Source organism: Gossypium arboreum, chromosome 7 (genome assembly GCF_025698485.1).
Source record: "Gossypium arboreum isolate Shixiya-1 chromosome 7, ASM2569848v2, whole genome shotgun sequence".
NCBI classification, from domain to species: Eukaryota; Viridiplantae; Streptophyta; class Magnoliopsida; order Malvales; family Malvaceae; genus Gossypium; species Gossypium arboreum.
In genome coordinates this window covers 67,962,166-67,983,379 of record NC_069076.1, presented here as the reverse complement: position 1 = coordinate 67,983,379, position 21,214 = coordinate 67,962,166, and the positions used below count along the sequence as shown (strand labels likewise).

The 21,214-nt window shown below is 38.3% G+C and overlaps 2 non-coding genes across 2 annotated transcripts; both read right to left on the bottom strand.

Moving 5' to 3' along the window:
- Positions 1–8,364: 8,364 nt before the first annotated feature.
- On the bottom strand, positions 8,365–8,471 carry LOC128296181 (small nucleolar RNA R71). Its single transcript, XR_008286729.1, has one exon. It is a non-coding gene; the product is annotated as a small nucleolar RNA R71 (small nucleolar RNA).
- Positions 8,472–20,755: 12,284 nt separating this feature from the next.
- Positions 20,756–20,862, bottom strand: LOC128296020 (small nucleolar RNA R71). Its single transcript, XR_008286567.1, has one exon. It is a non-coding gene; the product is annotated as a small nucleolar RNA R71 (small nucleolar RNA).
- Between the last annotated feature and the right edge of the window lie 352 nt (positions 20,863–21,214).

Below are 21,214 nucleotides of genomic sequence, written 5' to 3'. Positions count from 1 at the left end.
TATGGCCGGAAGATTCTACTCATTAGATCCAAAAATACAGCCGGTGTATTCGTTAACCCAAACGGTATGAAAAGAAATTTATAATGACCGTACCTCGTTCTGAAACCTGTCTTAGGTACATTTGATTCTTTAACTCGCAGCTGATAATAGCTAGACTTCAAGTCTATCTTAGAGAACACGGTGGCTCTTCTCAACTAATAGAATAAATTGTCGATCCTTGTTAAAGGATACTTATTCTTGATAGTTACCTTATTCAGTTGGCGGTAATCGATACATAACCTTATCAATCCATCTTTCTACTTTACAAATAATACGAGGGCACCCCAAGGTGAAAAACTTAGCCTTACGAATCCTTTATCTGTCAACTCTTGCAACTGTGCCTTCAACTCTTCCAGCTCAATTGGTGCCATTCTGTACGGAGCAATAGAAATGGGAGCTGTCCTTGGCACCAACTCAATACAAAATTCTATTTCCCTCTCAGGAGGTAATCCGGGTAATTCTTCTGGAAGTACATTTGGGTACTTACATACTACAGGCACAGAATCAATCTTCAACTCTGTTTCTTTAGTGTTTAATACAAATACAATATAGGCTTCATACCCTTCTCTCATATATCTCTGAGCAACCATTACCAAAATCAAAACCGGAGGCGTACCCAACTCTCTTGAATCAACCCGTAGAATCTCACCATCCCTGCATTTCAATTTAATATACTTACTACCATAATTTACAATTATATCATGTAGTGCTAACCAATCCATACCAAGTATTACATCAAATTCATCAAATGGTAACAACATAAGATTAGCCGGAAAACAATGACCCTGGATTGTCAAAGGACAATTCTTACAGACTCTATCAACCATGACTGATCTGCCTAGTGGGTTTGACACTTTAATAATAAATTTCGTAGGCTTAATGAGTATGTTCATTCTAGATGCCAAGCTCATGAAAATGTATGAATGCGTCGACCCCGGGTCAATTAAAGCAATAACACTTGTATTAAAAAGGGAAAAATTGCCTATAATAACATCAAGAGTAGAGACTTCTTCTCGGGCGCGTATCGCATACGTTCTTGCCAGGGCTCGAACCTCTGATTTTGCAGTGTCTTTAATCATAACTCGACTTCCACTAGCATTCCTTGGGTATCTCGAAGGTTTACCTCGAGGAATAGGAGTACTCAATTTCGGAGTTATTTCCACTTCTTTTCCAGCTCGTTTCGGGTAGTCTCTGAGAAAGTAGTTTCTTGCAAATCTTACACTTCGGCTTTTGATCATCTACACTCCTCACACTAGTTACCATTGGGGAGGAAGACTTTTGACCTTGTCATTTACAGCTTCTCGCTTTACCTGAATATCCCACTGACGAAGTGGAGCGTTCATGTTGGCTCTTGGCTTTTTTCATGGAAAACGAGAGTGTTTTACCGCTAGACCTCTTGCTCACAACTCGAACCTCTCTTTTAGCTTGTTTGCATTCATTATTAAGTTCTTCGACCTTCTTGGCTCGATCGGCCAATGCGGAAAACTCCCATATTTCCAAGATCCTAATCAACAACTTGATGTCCTCATTCAGGCCTTCTTCGAAGTGTTTACACATATTCGATTCCGTTTGGACCCATTCAGTTGCGTACTGACTTAGTCATACGAGCTCTTTCTTGTATTCTGCTACAGTCTTGTTCCCTTGTTAGAGTTCTAGGAACTCCTTTCGCTTCGAGTCCAAAAATCGCTGGCTAATGTATTTATTCCTAAACTCTGCTTAGAAGAAATCCCAAGTAATATTTTCCTTCGGTACTACCTAGGATACTATCTTCCACCAATGGTATACAGTGTCCTTCAAAGGGGACACAACACCCTTTAAACATTCCTTGGGTGTGTACGACAAATCATTTAGCTCCCGCGTAGTATTCTCGAGCCACAACTGGGCTCTTTGAGCGTCATCATCAACTTTAGCTCTGAATTCCTCGGCCCCATCCTTTCTAAGTTTATCTACAGAGGCCTTACCAGTTCTAACCGGTTCCACACTTCGCGGCACATCATCATCAGGTTGATTAAGGGGTGGGGGAGGTCTTGGTATGTTGGGGCGATTTCTCAGGTAATCCCCAAACCATTCATCCATCATATCAAAGAAGACAGCTCAGTCCTCTTCCCAGCCTTCTGACATAAACCTTCTACTACTACTAGATATAGCTCATTGTACGAAAGCTAGAGCATGGCTCTCGGCTCCCTTGGACTCATCTTGTGCTCGATTGGAAGGCATTTACTATATTCAAAACAATTTGAATAGTTAGGTGACGTCACACTATCAATATTTGAATAATGACATGTATAGCAAACCTTAGTACTCTCTACAGTAGGCCCAGAACCGACTAAATCGTAGCTCTGATACCACTAAATGTAACACCCCTCACTCGTATCAGACATCGGGACAGGGCTCGAGGTGTTACTAGGATTTCACGTTCATAAACATATTAAATCAAGTCACTAAGTTGCACTCCAATTTAAAAATTTTCAAATATGTATATCCTATCCCTTAAATAGGCTTTCGAGACCTAAAACATGTCTAGAGGTGGCTCAGGACAAGACTGAGAACGTTTTATAAACTTTTGGGCACCTTGGAAAATTTTCCTCATCTTAAAGAGTTACACGCCCGTGTAAATGGGCCGTGTGTACTCACACGCCCGTGTGAATTAGGACACGCCCGTGCTGCCTGTCCGTGGGCAACACTATCTTTTAGATACGGCAAGGACACACACCCATGTGGCCTATTCGTGTGCGTTTTTGGTTTAAAATTTTAAGTGCAGGGGACACACGACCATATCCTACACCCATGCGAAGGAACCGTGTGTCACACACAGTCTAAACACACGCCCGTGTGTCCGACCATGTGGACCCTAATAGGCTATTTTCCAAGCCTTAAGACATCCCTTGCTACTCCTTATACCTAGTGGTTACCAAGTTCAAAGGAAAACATGATTATACACTTGTAAATAATCTTGATAAAACTAGTTGTATGGAAACCTCATATCATTGGTTTCATACATGAAAGGTTATTTCCCATTAAGTGTTTATGGGTTTCCATGTCACTTTAATTCGTCTGAAATTAGCTCGTTCATGTAACTCATTGCCAATTGGTAACAACCCATCACTTGTAAATAAAACCATACAAAAATTCGTAGGTCATAAGCCTACTTCAATTAAGCCAAATTTTCATGGCCATATACAAAAAGATAAACATATTTTTACATGCCTTCATTTGGCAAATCAAATGACACATATAACAAAATGCTCAAAAATCCTATACATGCCATTGAACAAAATAAAAATGTCTTTATACCAAAGCTTGACTAGTTGATAGTGTATCGACTCTCCAATCGTCTTCCAGTCCTTATGAGTCCTCGAGCTTTGTGAGATAGGGAAAAAGAGAGGGGTAAGCATTTACATGCTTAGTAAGCTCGAATAATCGAAAAGTTAACTTATCGATAATTATCATTCATCCATATTTAAATCAGGAAATCATCAATCATAAAATGATTCCCTATCACATGTACTCAATCAATGAGTTAGTCACATAAAAAAACATCATATAATTTATTTAGATGAGCTCACCATTCATCATCTTATTGACATATATCATATTAATCCCGTTGAGTTCCTAGGAAATCTTGATGGAATACCCATTATCCGTCAATTCTTACGAATGATCATTTCATATATATGCACTCCCACAAACCTCACATCTTATGGGAGGATTACCAGTCCAGGCTAAATTCCCCATATCATGAATTCATAAGGTGTTGTTGAGATTACTAGTCCAGGCTAAATCCCTTATAGACATACACCATTACTGAGCTCGGATCTGAATTACTAGTCTACGCTAAATTCAGACCCTAATCGAATTACCTTTCCGGGCTAAATCCATAATGCACACATATTCTTAGGGAGGCTTGATCATTCAAGAAACACTCGTCTATGCTAGATCATTTTCATAATAGAGATCAACGGACTACCCATCCGGGCTAAATCCATACTGCATCACATGCAGGATCTCAAATCACATGTAATTACGTGTTACTATCGAATTCCCTTTGTCAACCTCAACCGAGACATTTTTCACATGTTACCATCAAATATGCATTTCTATGATATTTCATGCCAATAATAAATGCAATCATCATGCAATTGTAAATCCTACAGTTATGCATATTAGGGGTTTACTTTAAGTTATCCGAACTCACCTGGTATTTGTTTCTGAGTTGCATTTCAGTAATTCCGGAACCTTGTGTTTACCCCAATCGACCTCCGAAATTTGTTCCTCGGGGTCTATAACAACAAAATTATGTCATTAATACCCCACATTATACATCACAAGTCTAATTCTCACCTTGGTCCAAATGACAGTTTTGCCCCTAACCTTTGATATTTTTACGATTTAGTCCTTAAGCTTGTATAATGAAACATATGCAATTTCTACCTTACCCAAGCCTAGTCGAACACTTTTCCTTCTCATGGTAGCCCTCACTTTCCATTATTTTCACACTTCTACCACACATTTTACAACTTTTACAAAATGGTCCCTACAAGAGTTTTTCATGAAAATCACCTAGGAAAAGGTGTTTAACACATATTCATCTTTCATGTTCCTCCATAATCCATCAAAATACAAATAACTCATGCATGGGTAAATTTTTAAACATAAACCCTAGAATGAAATATGGGTAGAAATGGAGAGAGGAAGCTATCGGGATTTCAAAAATACAAAGAACATTAAAACCGGGGCTTCGGAGCACTTACTATTGAGCTTGGAAAGCTTGAAAATCCTAGCTATGGTGACAAGAGAATTTCGACAGCATGGGGAAGAAGAATGGCTAATTTTGGCTTGATTTTTCCCATTTTATTTCATTAAAAAGCCAAATGACCAAAATACCCTCATGCCCTTTCTTTAAAATTTCGTCCACACAAGCCCATTTTTGTCCAAAAATTTAGAAATTGGGAAAATTACTCTCCAAGACCTTTTAATTCATAACCTAAAGTAATTTCATACAAATTGCTTCTAGAATTCAAGTTTTACAGTTTATTCAATTTAGTCCCTAATTTCCAATTGAACACCTTACTCAAATAATTTCTTTATGAAACTTTAACACATGCATATACTTATATTCTAGTCCTCATAATAATCATAAAAAAAAATTTTGATGTCGGATTTGTGGTCCCAAAACCACTATTCCGACTAGGCCCTATTTTGGGATGTTACATTTCTCCCCATTTAGGGACTTTCGTCCTCATAAGTCTTACCAGTGAACAGATTCAGATATTGGCTTCTCATGATTTCTTCTGGTTCCCATGTAGCCTCTTCTACACCATGTCGATGCCATAAAACTTTTACTAAGGCTACATCTTTATTCCTCAGCTGGTTAACCTTACGAGCCAATATCTTAATTGGTTCCTCTCCACAGGTAATGTCTGGTCAAATTTCAATCTCAGTCGGTGAAATCACGTGAGAGGGGTTTGATAGGTATCACCTTAACATAGATACATGGAACACATCGTAAATCCTTTATAGTTCAATTGGCAATGCCAAGCGATAGGCTAAAGGTCCAACTTTTTCAACGATATCATACGGTCTGATAAATCGCGGAATCAGTTTACCTTTCCAGCCAAATCTCAACACCTTTTTCCATGGAGACACTTTCAAGAATACTCTATCTCCAACTTGAAACTCAATTTCCTTTCTTTTCATATCAGCATATGAATTTTACCTATCCGATGTCGCTTTTAAACAGCCTCGTATCACTTTAACTTTCTCTTCAGTTTCTTTAATCAAATCAACTCCGTGAATCTAATTTTCCTTAATTTTTGTCCAGTACAATGGAGTTCGGCACTTCCTGCCATATAAGGCTTCATAAGGCGCCATCTTCAAACTTGTTTGAAAACTATTGTTGTAGGCAAATTCTACCAACGACAAGTATTTTTCCCAGCTACCTTGAAATTCGAGGATGCAACAACGCAACATATCCCCTAGAATTTGAATTATCCACTCAGACTGACCATTAGTGTGAGTGTGAAAAGCTGTGGTAAAACTCAACTTCATACCTAAGGCTTCCTGTAACTTTTTCCAGAATCTTGAAGTGAACGTCGGGTCTTTGTCTGAAATAATCGACAGTGGTACCCCATGTAATCTTACAATATCAGAAATATACAAGTTAGCCAATCTATTGAGGGAGTAATCTGCCCTCACCGGAATGAAATGAGCCGACTTCGTCAACTTATCCATTACAACCCATTCATATTCTTATCCCATGCTTAGCACATTTTATGGATGATTTTTCCTTAAAATTGGTTAATTCGATCCACCTAATGCCTTAATTTCATGTTTTATACTTAGGTGAGCATAGGAGAGTGAAAGGAATGAGAAACAGGCCAAAAACGAAAAAAATTGGCCAATGTACAAAATCAACACGGCCTAAACCTCCTCACACAAGCAAACCATATGGTCGTGCTAATTTGGAAGAATTGAAGCACGACTCACACGAGTGGACCACATGCTCATGCCTATTTAACAAGCTTGACCACGGCCTGAAGTAATCGTACACGGGCGTGTCACATGGGCGTGTTCTTGCCGAGTCCAAGTTTAGCCTAATTTGGAAAAAGGCCAATTTTAAGGGTTCTTAGGCATTCTAAAGCATATAAATACACCCTAGAGGAGGAGGAAAAAGGGACACACAGGGAATGAGGCAGGGAACTACTCAAGGAAAGCCAATTGATCAATCTCAGAAGTTGGATTCATCATCAAGAGTGAAGATCTCCCCTCAATTTCCCTTCAGGAGTTTTGGGTTTTTCTTTATGTTTTGTATTCATTATTCTTCTGAGATGTTTACCCTTTTAGTTATGAACTAAAACCCCTAAATACCTAAGGAGAATGAAACCTAAGATAAATCTTGTTATTATTATTTGAATTGTATGATAAATATTTGGCTTGTTCTTAAGTATGTGTTCTTAATTCTTGTCTTGATATTCTAGGATATTGATTCAAGTTAAGCTCTTATTCAGAGGAGAAATAGACCCTGTCTAAGAGTACATTTTTCATAATTAAGCGGAGTTGATTGCGCTCCTAGAGATAGGGTGACAAAATTTTATCAGGTTAGGGTGAAACCTAATAAGGGGATCCATAGATCGAGTTAATGCAACCCTAGGGAGTTAATTAGAAAGAGATTTCAATTATTCAACCTAGGGTTAGACGTTGTTAGTCTCGAGAGGGATAATAATATAACTTAGAGATTTCTACGGATCAAGTCAAATGAATAAATCGTCTTATTCAGAGTCAAATAACAAGTGAAGTCTAGGTGGATTTTTCCTTAGGTATTGTCTTGATTCAATCATTTTTTTCCAAAAAGTAATTCCCCAATTCTATTTATCTGTGATTTCTTAGTTTAGTTAATTAGTTAGTTAAAACAAACCCCATTATTCTTAGGCTAGATAATAAAAAGACAGTCATTACTAGTACTTTTAGTTCCTTTGGGTTCAACAATCCGGTCTTGCTAAAACTATACTACTGTTCGATAGGTACACTTGCCTTCATTGTGATAATAGTTAGTTTCAAGAACGATTCATTATAAATATTTAAAACCTATCATAAATATCATGTATCAAGTTTTTGGCACCGTTGCCAAGGAACTAAGATATTAGGAACACTCGATTTTTATTACTTTAGCCATTTTACTTTTATTGCAATTTAAATTTTTATTTTATTTTCTAATTCTTCATTTATTTTCTTCTGGCATTTTTTTTATAGTTTATGACTAGAAGAAACCCATCAGGACCATTACTTTTTGACAGTAAGATCGATCGTACAGTTCGCAGAAACCAAAGAGAAATAAGGCAAAGCTTAAGATACACAGAGAACGAGCAAGAGGACGATATTCAAACCCCAACAGAGGAGATGGCTGAAAACCAAGAAAATCTGCTACCTCCTGCAATTGCTGTTAATCAAAATCCTATTTCACGCACTATGTATGATTATGCTGAACCTAATTTAACAGGAACTGAGTCATGTATAGTTAGACCACCTATTGCTGCAAACAATTTTGAACTGAAACTTAACAAGATTCAAATGATACAACAGTTTGTTCAGTTTGATGGTTTGCAGGACGAGGATCCCAACGCTCACTTGGAAAATTTCCTAGAATTTTGCAATTCATTTAAAATCAATGGCGTTTCTGATAATGCCATACATCTTTGGTTGTTTCCCTTTTCGTTAAGGAATAAGGCTAAACAATGGTTGGACTCGTTACCACAAAGGTCAATCACTACTTGGGAATAAATGACCGAAAATTTTTTATTAAAATATTTTCTACCGGTTAAAATAGCCAAATTACGTAATGATATCTCTTCTTTTGTGCAGATGGATTTAGAAACATTCTACGATGCATAGGAGAGATATAAGGACCTTTTGAGAAGGTGCCTTCACCATGGGTTACCACTTTGGCTATAGGTTCAAACGTTTCATAATGGCCTGAATCCTTCGACTCGACAGATGATTGATGCAGCCGCTGGAGGAACTATCAATAATAAAACACCTGAGGCGGCTTATGAATTTATTGCCGAGATGTCATTGAATAACTATCAGTGGTAAGTTATGAGAACAAAGTCGACGAAAGCAGCCGGTGTTTTCAACCTCGACGCGGTTACTATACTATCTAACCAAGTAGAACTCTTAAATAAAAAGATTGATGGTTTGTGTGGTTCTACTCAGGTTCATCCAGTGATGAGGTGCGATTCGAATGGATGAGAAGCATGCATAGAGTATCAACACTTCAACCCTAGCATCGAGGAGGAACATGTCCAATAAATGGGTAACAATGACTCTAAATCCCAAAATAACCCATATAGTAACACTTATAATGCAGGTTGGAGGAACCATCCCAATTTCTCGTGGGGCGGTCAAGGAAATCAAAGGCCATAACATCCTCCGGGCTTTCAACAACCACCTTACCAATAAGAAAAGAAGCTGAACCGTGAGGAGATGCTAACCAAATTCATCTCGGTGTCAGAAAATCATTTTCAGAATACTGAGACAGCACTCAAAAATCAACAAGCATCGATCCAAGGGCTCAAAACTCAGATTGGATAGCTTGCCAAGTTGATTTCTGAACGACCATAAGGTAGCTTGCCAAGTAATACAGAATCTAACCTAAGGGAGCAACTCAACGCGATTACTAGTCAAGATGAGGAAGGGTTAGTCACATCTGAACTAGAACCAAGGCAAGAAACTGAGATAAGCAAAGGTAAAAGTGGGGTAGACCACAATGAGCAGAAACCGATAAGTACAGAATACAAACCTCGTGTGCCATACCCTAATGCGACAAGGAAAGACCGTTCAGATGAACAATTTGATAAATTCTTTAAACTCTTAAAAAAATTACATATTAACTTACCGTTTATTGAAACTCTATTGCAGATGCCAAACACAATGAAATTTTTAAAAGAGCTTTTAGCAAATAAGTGGAAGTTGGACGAGGCTTCACATCTAAAGCTAAACGCAGTTTGCTCAGCTATTCTACAGAATAAACTACCCAACATATTGAAAGATCCAGGGAGTTTTACAATTCCTTGCCTAATTGGTAGTTTAGATGTTAATAATGCATTAGCTGATTTAAGGGCTAGTATTAACGTCATGCCTTACAAAATGTTTAAACAACTAGGCCTTAGGAAACCCAAACAGACTAGGATGAGCATTCAATTAGCAGATAAAACTATAAGATTTCCTAGGGGTATTATTGAAGATGTGCTAGTTAAAATCGATAAATTTATATTTCCCGTTAACTTCGTTGTTCAAGACATAGAGGAGGATAACAACACCCCTTTGATTTTAGGAAGGCCCTTTTTAGCAACTGCTAGAACGATTATTGATGTTGGCACAAGTGAGCTCACACTTCGTGTGGGAGACGAAACAACCACCCTTCAAGCTCGCAATTCTGGCAACACATCAAAAATTGAAGGTGATTGTCTAAACCATTCTACTAAAACTGACAATATGATGCAACCTACTTTGCAGGAAATGAGTTTGAAGGAAGTACATGAGCCATTTTCAAGCAACAGTAGAGGACCTATTCATGAAGAACGAAGGCCACAAATCGAGGAGCTAGATGAATGATGGACATATAAACCGAGAACACATAATAAACCAAAACTACGCTACAACAAGCTCAATACCTTTCCAAATCAACTTAAGGTTGGAGATAAATTTTTATTAGATACTGCAGATCCTCACATTATCACTGCCAAACCGAATGAAGAAATCCCTCTTACGGTACTTAGCATTTTCCCATTTGGTACAATTGAGGTAAATCATCCCAAGTTCGGCACTTTTAAGGTAAACAATACTCGCCTAAAACCTTATTTTGATGAGATTCACAATAGGAATGAGGAGTATAAACTCCTCGAACCACCATGACCATTCAATGGAAAGGCAAGTTGGGCTTAGACTATAAATAAGTGCTCCTCGGGAGGCAACCTGAGCACTAACAGTATTAATTTCTTTAAATTTTAGTTTTAACATCTAACATACTAACCGACTCATGGAACACAGGCTTTCAAAAGCACACACGGCCAAGAACATGAGCGTGCTTAGGACCGTGTGGAAACAGGGAAAAGATTTTCCCCAGCACGGGCTACAATAAATCGCCACGACCATGCGACATGGCCGTGGGCGAACTTGCCAAAACAACATAGGCATGATACATGCTCGTGCCTTGAAACCGTGGCCGAACCTATCAAATTAACACGGGCGTGCGACACGCCCGTGCCAAGCAACCGTGGGCGAACCTACCAATACAACACGGGCATGGCCCTTCATACACGGATGTGGGAGAAGTGAATAGAGATCGACATGGTCGTGCAACATGGCCGTGTACACCAATGCGCCTAATTTCAAAAAATACGAAACGCACGGGCTGAGCTTAAAGCACACGGGCGTGTCACACGGTCGTGTGCCTCAATTTCTCTATAAACACCTATTATTTATTTTATTTTATTTTTATCTCTATATTTTGAAATTATTCTTTTTTATTTTATTTCCTTTTCATACTATTTCATCCTGAGTTTTTACAATTTCTATTCTTCGGCTATTTCATTATGAGTAATTATGCTTCAGTATACCTCTTAAAGAATTCTTGATTTGCTCACAGTCAGAAAGAGTTCCAAAGCTCACTATTACTCAGGAACTTGAAACTCCACTTGGAAAGGACTTATGGACTAATGAACCTCTACCACCGTTGGAGTATCCTCCTCCACCCTCACGCTGATTATTCTCTAAAACTCCAGTTTAATGAAATTCATTCATTACTCAGGAAGTTTCACTTCTCTCTCTATCTTATATTTATATTCTTTTTTTTTTTATATATCATATTTGTACATTGAGGGCAATATACATCTTAAGTGTAGGGCGTATTCATTTTTATATCAGAAAAATCCCTGAAATTTGTTTTATTCTCATGCGATTTTCTCATATCATTATTAGAATGAATTCCAATTAGTCTATAATGTTTATTGATATATCTTGAATTAAAACATAGGCATTTATGCATTGATTGTTTAAACTTTAAGACATTAGGGAATCAAGCATGATAAGTTTATTTTTGAAGAATTAAAAAACTTTTAGGTTGTTCCTCCAAGTTTAGGTATTATTTCAAGAGCATCTATTAATTCTTTCATGCTCATTTTCATTATGAGCGCGTCAGTATTGAATTGTTATTCTAGAACTTGCTTGATTATGCATGTCAAGACCACACCATTTGATTTGATATGTCAAAATGAGAAAGGCACTTAGGTTTAACCCACTCACTCCATAAAAACTTACATTCACAATTAACCCTTAATGAACCCTCTTGAGCCTAACAACCCATTCATTGATGTACCCTCAATATTAACCCATAACTCATTATTGTTGAAATCCCCTAAATAAATTTGATCCCTATTTTTGTCAAAATTTGAGTTGGAATAGTTTCTTAGCTATGTTTTATTCTATTTTCTAATTTGACTTGTTCCTAAAAAAAAATACATGTATATATTTTAGTAGTAGTGATCTTCTAAGCTAAAGAAGTTAAATTCCATATTCTGAGAAAAAAAGCTCTATTGTACGCTATTGATGACTAGTCATTTTTCTAGCTAGGCAATTTTTCAATTAAATCTCAATTCTAACCCTTTCTTTCAGCTTGTGACCACACCCTCTAACCAAAGCCACGTTACAACCCTCTAAAGACCTTTTGATTGATGTTTCATCTCAATTTATAGTGGTGGAGATTTGATTTTTATGCAAGGCTATGGTAATGACTTTTCATTATTGACTATTGAGTGCTTCATTTATTGTCCTTAAACACCTTGAGTGATTTGAGTGAATCTTTAGTGAGGATGTGAAACTCTGTGACATTTTGAATCAAAGGTAATTACTTAAATGAGGGGAGACACCTATGTTTTCATGATAAAATGCTCAACTTGGAATGTTTGAAACTTTGATGTTCTTTCAGTTGAATTCTCAAAGTATGATTACCTATGGATTATTTTAATATATTATCGATAGAAATTATAAGTTGAAAAGAATTTATTTTGATTATGAGTTGAGAATTTTGCTTGAGGACAAGCAAATGCTTAAGTGTGGGGGTATTTGATAAACCGTAATTCATACATATTTTTATCTCATGGTTAGCACATTTTATGGATGATTTTTCCTTAAAATTGGTGAATTTGATGCTCCTAATGCCTTAATTTCATGTTTTATACTTAGGTGAGTATAGGAGAGTGAAAGGAATGAGAAACGAGCCAAAAACGGATAAAATAGGCCAACGTATGAAATCAACACGGCCTAGACCTCCTCACACGGGCAGACCACATGGCCGTGTCAATTGGTAGAATCGAAGCACGACTCACATGAGTGGAGCACACGCCCGTGCCTATTTAACAGGCTTGACTACAGCCTGAAGTAATCGCACACGGGCGTGTCACATGGGCGTGTTCCTGCTGAGCCCAAGTTTAGTCTAATTCAGAAAAGGCCAAATTTGGGGGTCTTAAGGTATTCTAAAGCATATAAATACACCCTAGAGGAGAAGGAAAAAGGGACACATAGGGAATGAGGCAGGGAACTGCTCAAGGAAAGCTGATTGATCCATCTCAAAAGTCGAATTCATCATCAAGACTGAAGATCTCCCCTCAATTTCCTTTTAGGAGTTTTGGGTTTTTCTTTATGTTTTGTATTCATTATTCTTCTGAGATGTTTACCATTTTAGTTATGAACTAAAACCCTTAAATACCTAAGGGGAATGAAACCTAAGACAGATCTTGTTATTATTATCTGAATTGTATGATAAATATTTGGCTTGTGCTTAAGTATGTGTTCTTAATTCGTGTCTTGATATTCTAGGATATTGATTCAAGTTAAGCTCTTATTTAGAGGAGGATTAGACCCTGTCTAAGAGTACATTTGTCATAATTAAGCGGAGTTGATTGCGCGCCTAGAGATAGGGTGACAAGATTTTGCCGAATTAGGGTGAAACCTAATAAGGGGATCCATAGATCGAGTTAATGCAACCCTAGAGAGTTAATTAGAAAGAGATTTCAATTATTCAACCTAGGGTTGACGTTTTTAGTCTCGAAAGGGATAATAATATAACTTAGGGATTTTTACGGATCAAGTCAAATGAATAAATTGTCCAATTCAGAGTCAAATAACAAGTGAAGTCTAGGTGGATTTTTCCTTAGGTATTGTCTTGATTTAATCGATTTTTCCAAAATGTAATTCCCCAATTCTATTTTTCTGTGATTTCTTTGTTTAGTTAATTAATTAGTTAAAACAAAGCCATTATTCTTAGGCTAGATAATAAAAAGACAATCATTACTAGTACTTTTAGTTTCTTTGGGTTTGACAATCCGGTCTTGCTAAAACTATACTACTGTTCGATAGGTACACTTGCCTTCATCGTGATAATAGTTAGTTTCAAGAACGATTCATTATAAATATTTAAAACCGGTAGCAAATATCACATATCAGGAGTCAATCGCAATCATGTCACGAAATCCATAGTAACTCTATCCCACTTCCATTCGGGGACCATCACAAGTTGTAGCAAACCTGAAGGCACTTGATGTTCAGCTTTAACTTGCTGAAATACAAGGCATTTTGATACAAATTCAGAAACATCTCTTTTCATGCCATTCCACCAATACATCTTCTTTAAAACGTTGTACATCTTGGTACTTCCCGGGTGAATAGACAAATGACTGTTGTGAGCTTCTTACAAAATTTTTTGAATAAGTTCATTGTCTTTGGGTTCACAAACCCTATTTTTGAACATCAAACATCCACCGGGACCAATTCGAAAGTCTGATTCAACACCTGACTCACATTGAGCCCTTTTTGCGGGCAAGCAGTCATCATTAAACTGAGCATCATGAATTTCCTACACAAATGTCAGCCTAGCCTCTAGCTTGGCCAAGACTGAACCATCATCAAGAAATGCCAAACGAGCATCCATGGCCCTTAAAGCAAACAAGGATTTTCTGCTCAACGCATCGCTGACCACATTCGCCTTTCCCGGGTGATAGTCAATGATCAGTTCGTAATCCTTGATTAACTCTAGCTACCTCCACTGCCTCAAATTTAATTTTGTTTGAGTCATCAAATACTTCAAACTTTTGTGGTCAGTGAATATGCGGCAAGTCTCACCATATAAATAATGCCTCCAAATTTTCAAAGCAAAAATGATGGCAGCAAGTTCTAGGTCGTATGTAGGATAGTTCTTCTCATGTAGCTTCAACTATCGTGAAGCATAAGCTATTACCTTACTATCTTGCATAAGTACACAACCCAGCCCATTTGAGGACGCGTCACTGTAGACTACAAATTCTTTTCCCGACTCAGGCAATATTAAAATAGGAGCTTCAGTTAACAGTGTCTTTAACTTCTCAAAACTTTGCTAACACTTATCTGTCCATTCAAACTTAACATTTTTCTATAACAATCTCGTCATCGGAGCTACTATCATGGAGAATCCTTTCAAAAATCTTTGATAGTAACCAGCTAAGCCCAAAAAGCTTCTAACCTCGGTTACATTCTTAGGTGATTTCCATTTGACGATAGCAAAAATCTTACTCGGATCGACTTGGATGCCTTCACCCGAAACAATATGTCCCAAAAATCCAACTTCCTGAAGCCAAAACTCACTCTTGCTAAACTTAGCATACAACTGCTTTTCCCGCAAAGTCTGCAACACAATTCTCAAGTGCTTTGCATGTTCTGACTCATCTTTGGAATAAATCAATAGGCCATCAATGAACACAATGGCAAACTTATCCAAATATGGCCGGAAGATTCTACTCATTACATCCAAAAATACGGCCGGTGCATTCGTTAACCCAAACGGTATGAAAAGAAATTTATAATGACCGTACCTCGTTCTGAAAGCTGTCTTAGGTACATTCGATTCTTTAACTCGCAGCTGATAATAGCCAGACCTCAAGTCTATCTTGGAGAACACAGTGGCTTTTCTCAACTGATAGAATAAATTGTCTATCCTTAGTATAGGATACTTATTCTTGATAGTTACCTTGTTCAGTTGGCGGTAATCGATACATAACCTCATCAATCCATCTTTCTTCTTTACAAACAATACGGAGGCACCCCAAGGTGAAAAACTTGGCCTTACGAATCCTTTATCTGTCAACTCTTGCAACTGTGCCTTCAACTCTTCCAGCTCAGTTGGTGCCATTTTGTACGGAGCAATAGAAATGGGAGCTGTCCTTGGCACCAACTCAATACAAAATTCTATTTCCCTCTCATGAGGTAATCCGGGTAATTCTTCTGGAAATACATTTGGGTACTCACATACTATAGCCACAGACTCAATCTTCAACGCTGTTTCTTTAGTGTTTAATACAAATGCAAGATAGGCTTCATACCATTCTCTTATATATCTCTGAGCAACCATTGCCGTAATCACAACCAGAGGCGTACCCAACTCTCTTGAATCAACCCTTAGAATCTTACCATCCAGGCATTTCAATTTAATATACTTACTACCACAATTTACAATTACATCATGCAGTGCTAACCAATCCATACCAAGTATTACATTAAATTCATCAAATGGTAACAACATAAGATTAGCCGGAAAACAATGACCCTGGATCGTTAAAGGACAATTCTTACAGACTCTATCAACCATGACTGATCTGCTTAGTGGGTTCGACACTTTAATAATAAATTCCGTAGGCTCAATGAGTATGTTCATTCTAGATGCCAAGCTCATGAAAATGTATAAATGCATCGACCCCGGGTCAATTAAAGCAATAACACTTATATTAAAAAGGGAAAAGTTACCTATAATAACATCAGGAGTAGAGACTTCTTCTCGGGCGCATATTACATACATTCTTGCTAGGACTCGAACCTCTGATTTTGCAGTGTCTTGAATCATAACTCGACTACCACTAGCACTTCTAGGGTATCTCGAAGGTTTACCTCGAGGAATAGGAGTACTCAATTTCGAAGCTATTTCCACTTCTTTTCCAGCTCGTTCCGGGTAGTCTCTGAGAAAGTAATTTGTTGCAAATCTTACATTTCAGCTTTTGATCATCTACACTCTTCACACTAGTTACCATCGGGAAGGAAGACTTTTGACCTTGTCATTTAGAGCTTCTCGCTCTACCTGAATATCCCACTGACGAAGTGGAGCATTCATGCTTGCTCTTGGCTTTTTTCGTGGAGAACGAGAGTGTTTTACCGCTAGACCTCTTACTCGCAACTCGAGCCTCTCTTTTAGCTTGTTTGCTTTCATTATTAAGTTCTTCGTCCTTCTTGGCTCGATCGGCCAATGCGGAAAACTCCCGTATTTCCAAGATCCGAATCAACAAATTGATGTCCTCATTCAGGCCTTCCTCGAAGTGTTTACACATATTCGATTCTGTTTGGACCCATTTAGTTCCGTACTGACTTAGTCGTACGAACTCTCTCTTGTATTTTGCTACAGTCTTGTTCCCTTGTTAGAGTTCCAGGAACTCTGCTTGGAAGAAATCCCAAGTAATATTTTCCTTCGGTACTACCGAGGATACTGTCTTCCACCAATGGTATGCAGTGTCCTTCAAAAGGGACACAACACGCTTTAAACATTCCTCAGGTGTGTACGACAAATCATTTAGCTCCCATGTAGTATTCTCGAGCCACAAATGGGCTCTTTTAGCATCATCATCAACTTTAGCTTTGAATTCCTCGGCCCCATACTTTCTAAGTTTATCTACAGAGGCCTTACCAATTGTAACCGGTTCCACACCTCGCGACACATCATCATCAGGTTGATTAGGGGGTGGGAGAGGTCTTGGTATGTTGGGGCAATTTCTCAGGTAATCCCCAAACCATTCATCCATCATATCAAAGAAGACAGCTTGGGCCTCTTCCCGGCCTTCTAACATAAGCCTTCTACTACTACTAGCTCGTTGTACAAAAGCTAGAGCATGGCTCTCGGCTCTCTTGGACTCATCTTGTGCTCGATTGGAAGGCATTTACTATATTCAAAACAATTTGAACAGTTAGGAGACGTCACACTATCAATATTCGAATAATGACATGTATAGCAAACCTGAGTACTCTCTACAGTAGGCCCAGAATCGACTAAATCGTAGCTCTGATACCACTAAATGTAACACCCCTCACCTATATCAGACATCGGGACAGGGCTCGAGGCGTTACCGGGAGACCTAAAATGATTCTAGAGGTGACATGAGACAAAACTGAGAACGTTTGATAAACTTTTGGGCCCCTTGGAAAATTTTCCTTATCTTAAAGAGTTACATGCCCGTGTAAATGGGCCGTGTGGACTCACACTCCCATGTGACTTGGGACACGCCCACGCCCTACGGCCGTGTGCAAAACTGACTTGTCAACACAGCCGTGGTACACGCTCGTGCTGCCTGCCCATGGGCAACACTGTCTTGTAGACACGGCAGGGAGACACGCCCGTGTGGCCTACTCAAGTGCAGTTTTTATTTAAAATTTAAGTGCAGGGGACACACGACCATAGCCCACACCTGTGGGAAGGAACCATGTGTTACACAGGGCCTTGACACACTCCCCGTGTTTGACCATGTGGACCCTAATAGGCTATTTTCCAAGCCTTAAATCACCCCTTTCTACTCCTTATACCTAGTGGTTACCAAGTTCGAAGGAAAACATGATTATACACTTGTAAATAATCTTGATAACTAGTTGTATGGAAACCTTGTAACACCCTTCGCCAGTATTCGATGCTAGGAAAGGGTTCGTGGTGCTCCCTGACTTAAACTCAACCAACTGTATAAAACTGGACCGTGAAATCTTGAAAAATTTAAAAACTTCTCTTTTCACAAGCAGCCTGTCTCATATACGGGCTTACGAGGCCCAAAACATACATCCGGAGTGGTTTAGAACCCAACCGAGAATTCATGAAAAATTTAGAAAATGTCATCCATCAAGGCTCCACACGCTCGTGTGGGTATAGAACACACGATCGTGTGCTAGGGACACGCCCATATCCCAAACCCGTGTCTAAAAACCTGGGCATTTTGTCAAAACCACACAGCCTGATTAACGCCAAATTATACATATTTATACCCCAAATACTTAGCATATTTATGGATGTTTATTACTAGATTTGTGGATTTTGGTGCTTTTAATCCAGTTATTTCATGTTTCGTACTCAAGAGAGCAGCAAGAGTCAAAAGGAGCAAAAAAGGAGCAAAAAAGGGACAAAATGGACCACATCGAGAAGATGACATGGCCTAAGCCTTGCCACACTGGCATCTCACACGCCTGTGGCCTTCGGGGTTGTTGACCAAGGTTTTCACGATACACACGGCCTGGCCATTGAGCCCACACGACCATGTGCAATTTAAAGGATCGAACATGGCCTAGCAATCACGTTACACGGCCGTGGCACACGGGCGTGTCCCTTTTTCAAAGAGTTGTATTTTACACGGAAAAGGATACTTAGGGAGGAAAAAAGCTAATCCAAAGCCTATATAAACACTTTAGGTATGAACTAATAAGGGGGCCTCTTCCAGAACTTTTCTGGAATACAGAACCACACGCTACGAATTACTTGAAGGAAGCCAGACGATCCATCCCAAAAGTCGGAGCTACTCCAAGACTGAAGATCTCTCTCAGAATTCTTTCAGGGGTTTTAGAGTTTTCTTCATATTTTGTTATTTTTATACTTTTGAGATGTACTCTTATTTTATTATGAACTAAACCCCTTAGATACCTAACGGGGATAAAAACTATGATGGATCTTGTTATTATTATCTGAACTGTATGATAAATACTTGATTTCTTCTTAATTGTATATTCTTAATGCCTGAGTTCATATTCCAGGTATTATTTCATGATTTGATGTGCTTATACAGAGGAGGAATAGACCTTGCCTAAGAGTAGATTTGGCATAATTAAGCGGAGTTGATCGAACGCCTAGAAATAGGGTTACGAGATTTTACCAGATTAGGGTAAAACCTAATATGGGAGTCCGTAGAGTGATTTACTGCTTCCCTAGTGGTTTTAATTAAGAAAGAAATTTTTATTAATTCAACTGAGGGTTAGACGTTATTAGTCTCGAAAGGGATAATAACATAGGTTAGGGAATCTCACGAATCAAGTCAAGTGAATAAATCGTCTAGTTCAGAGTCAGATAACAAGTGAAATATAGGTGGATTCCTCCTTGGGTGTCGCCTTTATCAATTGCTTTTCTTCAAGTCTTTTTCCAAATTTTCTCTTTGCTTTAATTAAAATAGTTAATTAGTTTGGATAATTAGTTTAATAAACAAACCCTTTTATTCTTAGGCTAGATAATAAAAAGATAGTTATTACTAGTACTTTTGGTTCCCTTGGGTACGATATTCCGGTCTTGCCATTACTATACTATTGTTTGATAGGTGTGCTTGCCTTTTCGTCATGATAATAGTTAGTCTAGGTTTGATCTTCATTATAAATATTTATTACTTGTTACGAATCTCGCGATCAAGTTTTTGGCATCGTTGCCGAGGAATCAAAATATTAGGAACGCTAAATTTTTATTACTTTAGCCATTTATTTTTTTCTTGCAATTTAATTTTAGTTTATTATTATTATTTATTAATTTACTTATTTTTCTCTTGGCAGGTTTTTATAGTTTATGACTAGAAGAAACCCGTTAGGACCATTACTTTTTGACGAAGAAATCGATCGCACAGTTCGTAGAAATCAAAGAGAAATAAGGCATAACTTACGATACACGGAGAACGAGCGAGAAGACCATACTCAACCCCCAACCGACGAGATGGCTGAAAACCAAGGCAATCAGCTACCTCCTGCAATTGTGGCTAATCAAAATTCTATTCCACGTACTATGTATGATTATGCTAAACCTTCTTTAACAGGAACTGAATCTAGCATAGTTAGACCTGCTATAGCTGCAAATACTTTTGAACTAAACCCTAACACTATTCAGATGATACATCAGTTTGTTCAGTTTGATGGTTTGTAGGATGAAGATCCTAACGCTCACTTAGTGAACTTTCTGGAATTTTGCGATACATTTAAAATCAATGGCGTTTCTGATGATGCCATACGTCTTCGCTTATTTCCCTTTTCACTGAGAAACAAAGCTAAACAGTGGTTGAACTCATTACCACGAGGGTCTATCACTACTTGGGAACAAATGACCGAGAAATTTTTACTAAAATATTTTTTGCCGGTAAAAACGGCTAAATTACGTAATGATATTTCTTCTTTTGTGCAGATGGATTTAGAAGCACTTTACGATGCATGGGAGAGATACAAGGACTTACTGAGAAGGTGCCCTCACCATGGGTTACCGCTTTGGCTTCAAGTACAAACATTCCACAATGGCCTGAATCCCTCGACTTTGCAAATGGTTGACGCAGCTACTGGCGGAACCATCAACAATAAAACACTAGAAGATGCCTATGAATTTATAGAGGAGATGTCACTGAATAACTATCAGTGGCAAGTTATGAGGACAAAGCCATCGAAAACAGCCGGCATTTATAACATCGATTCAGTCACCATGCTCTCTAATCAGGTAGAACTTCTCAATAAAAAGATTGACGGTTTACTTGGTTCTACGCAGGTACATCCAGTAATGAGGTGTGACTCAAGTGGCAGAGGTGTGCATACAGAATACCAATCCTTCAATCCTACAACT